Here is a 6603-nt window from a genome sequence, read left to right as displayed (position 1 = left end):
GGCTATCTGATGCTTTGAATTAAGAATCTTTGGTTCTTCCACTTACAATCTGTAAAACTACAGAGGGTAGGTGCAGAGTAAGGGACTAGAACAGTGGGTGGTGACCCTGTGGGGGTCAAAAGACCCTTTTGCAAAGGTCACATATCAGATATCCTGCATATTAGATATTTACATTACAATTCATAACAGTACCAAAATTACATTATGAGGTAGCAATGAAATAATTTTATAGGTAAGGGTAACCACAACATGAGAAATTATATTAAAGTTAGGAAAGTTGAGAACCACTGGACTAGAGGGAACAGAGTGATTTGCTTAGGAAAGGGAAATAGAATAGATAATCACTGACGAATGGGGGGGGATGGAACAGGGGGATCAAGTGGGGAGGGGGAGAGGAGAGGGAATCATGGGAGAGAGTACAGGGGAAGTCAGCTAAAATTAAGGGGCAATTGAGTTGTAATATGGAAACCTAATACAGTCGAAACTTCCATATATATATATATATATATATATATATATATATATATATATACATATGAAGTCATTCTAAATGAAATTGCCAAATATGGGGGATTCAGAGCCCCAACTGGCCATCTCGTCACCAAGTGAAGCTTCCAATACTAAGACTGGGTTATATCTCATTGAATTGTTGGCCAAACAAAGGAACCCCACGAGAATCCCCAAACAACCCAGGCTGTTACCAAGACTATAGGTAGTTCTCCACAAACTTACAGCAAGGCTCCATTGCTGAAAATAACACTTATACAACTCATCGAACATGGAGATGTCAAGCTGGTCCATACGTGGAGCCTTCACCCCTATGTTCTAGAGTCTTTCATACAGGAAGGTACTCTGCATTCTATAAGAAGAAAAACCTAAACAGCAAGCCAGCCACAAACCCTTTGATCTACAATGGTGCGCTGCCTGCAATATATGCTAGCGCAATGGTGGCACAAAGCTTCTGGGAATAACCGAGAAATAATTGATTTAACTTACGGCCCACTCCATGAATTAGAACCTATATCCATCACTGCATGGGTGACCAAGAACCAGAGACTAGAGAACTCAGTGACCAAGAACAAAACCAAATAATACTAGTCGAAAAAAGAAAAAAATAGTGATAAATGTCTCCTAATGATACTCTGCTATACTCATATCGTAGATCAGTGCCTTGTTCAGGCATCATCAGAGAAGCTTCCTCCTCTAGCAGATGGGAACGAATATAGAGAGCCACAGCCAGACATTACGAAAAGAGTGAGAGACCTTGGAACACTCAGCCCTGAATGGTATGTCTCCATTAAATCCCTCCCTTGAGAGCTCAGGGAACCCCACTGAAGAAAAGCAAAGAGTACAAGAGTCAGCAGAGATGGAGGATGTTATGAATTTGTGCTGCGGGGGCGGGGGGGGGGGCCGGCAACCCCGAGGGTATCCTGCATGTTCAGAGAAACATGCTGGCATGCAAGGCAGATGTACACCATGCAGGCATGGCGGTGGCCAGTAATTCACAACCCAGATGCTGCATCCATGTGGAGAGTTTATTATAATAGAGAGATGAAGACAAAGATAGGAGAGAGAGAGAGAGAGAGAGAGAGAGAGAGAGAGAGAGAGAGAGAGAGAGAGAGAGAGAGATTGAGGGTGCACACCTCATGGTAAGAAAAGCAGAAGAGAGAGAAAGAGAAAGGAGAGGAGTTTTTCCTTAAAATGAGATTTTTATATCAAAACACAGAGCAGCACCAAGGGGCGGGTCAGAATATTAACAAAGGACACCAAGAAAACAAGATCCTCTGTATTAGAGTTCTCTACAGACACAGAACTTATAGAGTGACTCTCTCTCTCTCTCTCTCTCTCTCTCTCTCTCTCTCTTACACACACACACACACACACACACACACACACATATATATATATATATATATATATATATATATATATATATATATATATATATTTCATGGAGTGGGCCTTAAGTCAAATTTAAATGTGTGTATATGGGAAATTACTAGAATTACTTGCAGGCTGCAGTCCAACAATGGCTAGCTGTGAACAGAAAGTTCAAGTATTTGCTCAGTCCCATGAGGCTGGGTGTCACAGCTGGTCTTCTGTAAATGCTGGAATCCCTAAGGAGTAGGCTCCAGTGCCAGTGAAGAAATAGATGTGCTGACAAGGCCAGGGCAAGCAGGCAAAGGACAAAAACAGCACCTTCCTTCTTCCATTGTCCTTCCAGCAGAAGGTGTGGTCCAGATTAAAGTGTGCCTTCCAGCCTCGAGGCCTGGATTAAAGGCTTGTTGTTTCTTGCCTCAAGGTCCAGATATAACGTTGGCAATCAAGAATATTCATCAAACCCTCTAGATCAACATGTGCAATGCTCATAGGAACTCACAGCATACACAGGCCCTGCACAGGTCTGCAGCAGGTCCTCTGCCTATATATTATAGCTTCCAGTTTAGAGTTTTTATGGGATTTCTGAGTGCGCAAATGAGTAGGTCTCTGATTCTTGTGCCCTCTCTTGGGCTCTTTTCATTCTGTTGGTTTGTCTTGTCAAATTCCAATGTGATATATTTTGGGTTTATTACATTTTATTTTGTTATATTTTTAAAAATGAATGAATGAATGCAAACCTAGCCACTGGGGTAAAGGTTAACAACTGAACTGTCATTTATACCTGCTGAGAAAGGGAAAATCAGTTTTTTTCTAGTGGATTTACACTGTGTATATCAACAACTCCAGGACAGGCTTCATGTTCAGGAGTAGTCAACCAACATAAAATGAACTCCACAGTTTTTTATGTGTGCTTTTATTTGGTTACAGTTTGGTGTTTTGTTTTGTTTTCTTGGTTTGGGGAGGTTCTGTTGTTGAATTGAGTTTTGTTTTGTTTTGAGAAAGGGCTTAAAGTTGGATGGATAGGGAAGGGGAGAGCATCTGGAAAGACTTGGGGGAGGGAAAGAATATGATCAAAATATATTTAAATTAAAAATTGTCTTAAATAATAAAAATAGAAAAATACAGTGTTTAAGAGACTAGCATCTGTGGTTCTGGTCAACTGGGACTGAAGAACTGGCTGTGATTATTAGGAGACAAAAAACAGTGAAGTAAAAGATTTTCTTTGCTGGGGTAATTGATGCTGGTTAGCTGGAGCTGAGAAATTAGGAGTGATGAAGAAGAAACCCATATCACTGAGGCAAAATCTCCTAGGAAGTGTCTCTTCAGAGTCACCACATGGAAGCTGTGGTGCAGAAGCAGCGAAAGTAGTACCTTGTGCTGGCAGCTGAGCTTGGTAATGTGTAAAAGTGGACCCTGGGTTTTGATGCCATCAAGGGGTCGTGGAGACAGGCTGAAGCTTGGCACTGTCTGGTAGCTGGTGGAGTCCCTGAAGAGATGCCAGCAGAAGCCATCAGTGAAGGGGCACCATCAGTTGAAGTAGAAGCCCCAGGATTGAAGGGGTTGGCTCGGAGTTCCTGAAGAGAGCCTAGGAGAGACTATTGGTGAAGCTGCAGTCCTGTTGCAGTGAAGACCCCCCCACGTTTAGGAGATGCCAGTACCATGAGAAGACCAACAATGATGGCAGCAGTTGTGGAGTGGACCTGATCTGAACCTAGGAGATGAGCTATGTGTGCTGTAGAGGGTCAATACAAGATGTGGTCCAAGTTCTTAGGAAGAACCCAGAACATGGTGAGTGAATGCCAGATATCCAACACTGAGCTTTTTACATTGTTGGACTTTGGTTTTGCTTTGTTCAGAATTGACTGTGCCTGGTTCTTCCTTTCTGGAGAAAGAAAGTGTGTAACTAATTTTGAGTTTACAGGAACCCACAATTGAGAGATTTTGGAGTTTTAGAGAGAATTTGGATATTTTTAAAAGACTTTGGATATATTTTTAATTTTTTTAATTTATTTTACATGTTTTGCCTGCATGTATATTTGTACAACACATGTTACTGGTGCCTGTAGAAGCCAGAAGAGAGCATTAGATTCCCTGCAACTAGCATTAGAGATGGTTGTGAGCCACCATGCACGTGCTGGGAATCAAATCTGGAACTTCTGGAAGAACAGCCAGTGCTCTTAACCACTGAACAATCTTTCCAGCACAAGAATTTGGGCATTAAAGAGACTGAACTTCAGCTGGGTGGTGATGGCACAAGCCTTTAATCCCAGCACTCAGGAGGCAGAGGCTGGTGAGTTCGAGGCCAGCCTGATCTACAGAGCAAGTTCCAGGACAGGCTCCAAAGCTATACAGAGAAACCCTATCTCAAAAAACTAAAAGAGAAAAAAAAAAGAGAGACTGAACTTTGAAAGTTTGAATTTTTAAAGACTATGGGACTTTTAAAATTTGGAATATGTTTTATGTTGTGATATTCATATTAATGACACTGGAAACAAAAAGACAGGAATGTTTATGATTTAAAAGTGCCGGGTGGTGGCGGCGGTGGCGGCGGCGGCGGCGGCGAACGCCTTTAATCCCAGCACTCGGATGCAGAGCCAGGCAGATCTCTGTGAGTTCAAGGCCAGCCTGGGCTACAGAGTGAGTTCCAGGAAAGGTGCAAAGCTACACAGAGAAACGCTGTCTCAAAAAAAAAAAAAAAAAAGAAAGTGCTGTGTTTGTGTGTCAAATTGACAAGGGGTAAATTGTGCCAACTACTTTTTAGTTTTATGTCAACTTGACACAAACTAGAGTTTGTACAATAGGGAACCATGCTCCCCACCATGATGATCATGGACTCTGACCCTCTGGAACTGAGACTCTCGATAAACTCTCACTTTTATAAGTTGACTTGGTCATGATGTCTCTTTAAAACAATAGGAGAGTAACTAAGATACCTCCTAGGGAGTTATTGGTATACAGGGATGGCCCTAGAGGACCCTAATCAATCAATAATGACTATAGCCACTGATGTTGGTTGCACTCCAGAACTAAATAGTAAGAACCTATTACTGAAGTCACCACATAATTTGGTTTCAGGACTTAGAAAAATAAAGGCAGGGCTGAGCCAAAATGTATCCCCTTCCTGTATTCTAGGTCTTGTATTGCTGGAAAGAGCTATTAAGGTTGCTGGGGAGAATTATGGCCAAAAGCCTTACTCAGCTGTGAATCCTGCGTGCTTCATAATGGAAGTGCCAGACAAGATGTATTAGATAGTTCAATAAATTTGTGAGTGGTTATGAATAGAACTAACTTTTTGATGGGATTAAGGCTCACTCCATGAGGGGAAATTCATATTCGGAACTGAATACTTAGATTAAAAATCTGTAGCCAAAAAAGTTGTGGTGGTTTGAATGAAATTGGTCCCCATAGATTCATAGGGAGTGGCATTATTGGATGTGTGGCCTTATTAGAGTAGGTATGGCCTTATTGGAGGAAGTGTGTCATGGGGGACTGGGTTTTGAGGTTTCTGGAGTTCAAGCCAGGCCCAGTGTTTTCTCTCTTCCTGCTGCCTGCAATCCAGATGTAGAACTCTCAGCTACTTCTCTAGCACCATGTCAGCCTATGTGCCACCATGCTTACCCCTATGATGATAATGGACTAAACCTCTGAAAGTGTATGGCAGCCACAATTAAATGTTTTCCTTTATAAGAGTTGATGTGGTCATGGTGTCTCTTCACAACAATAGAATACTGACTAAAACACAAGTAATAGGCACCAGTGAAGAAGTAACTGCAATTACTTTGTTAAATGAATGTGAAAGCTCCAGCTAAGGAGCTTTCCCAGCATACTGTTTATGGCTGTTAAAAACAAAGAATAATCTAGGTGTTGCACAAAGGAATACATGGATAAAGTGAGAGTTGCTTGGGAAGAAAATTGATTTTGTAAAAAGAGTGTGCCAGAAACCAAACTGGGCTAGCGAGAACACTGGAGCAATGCGGTCACTTGTTTTACTCTAATGCAGGTGGTGATTGTGTCTTTTCGCCATTGATTCGAGTCCAACCTCATGGTCTTTCCTTTTTAACTAGTTATAAAAGAATCAGCGCAAAGGTAATGAAGGAAAGGGGAATGGGCTCAGCCCCTCAGGCCATCAAGTTCCAGAACTGGGGATGGTGGCCCTTTTCATAAACAAAGTTTAACCAGGTAGAGGAGACCAAAAGATTTTCACAAAAATTTTACAAGGTGGGAGAAATGAATTTTGACCCTTGATGGTCAAAATACCGTTTATAGAGAAAAAGCTCACAATCAGCTTCTGTTATTGCTGCTGTCAGTGTCCTTCAGATATTTTTCCCTTTCCTCTCAGGTTTTCTAGTAAAAGGAATATGTCCAAGACTCATCACCCATCACTCTCTTCAGCTGGAGGAATTGGTGAGAGGGCATGAAGGTTTAGTACCTTGCTGGAGTTGGAGAAAGTCCGGGGCAGCTCTGTGTCACGTCCTCTAGGGCTCAGGGACCATTGTGGAGGAAGGAGGCAGAAAGGGCGTAAGAACCAGAGACAGCAGTGGAATGCTTTCCCAAGCAAAACTGCCACTGTGCTGATCACATCAGCTGTACCTGCTTGTAAGAGTCCACAGGAAGCAGAGAGGAAAGGGTGGGGACACTGGACCTGTACTTGATATTCCAGCCACTTCTTCCAGTCATTTTTATGCACATGGCTTTCATGATTAAGAGAGGTGCTAGTTATAG

This window comes from Peromyscus maniculatus, chromosome X (assembly GCF_049852395.1).
Source record: "Peromyscus maniculatus bairdii isolate BWxNUB_F1_BW_parent chromosome X, HU_Pman_BW_mat_3.1, whole genome shotgun sequence".
NCBI classification, from domain to species: Eukaryota; Metazoa; Chordata; class Mammalia; order Rodentia; family Cricetidae; genus Peromyscus; species Peromyscus maniculatus.
Note: the sequence above shows the minus strand (reverse complement) of the source record.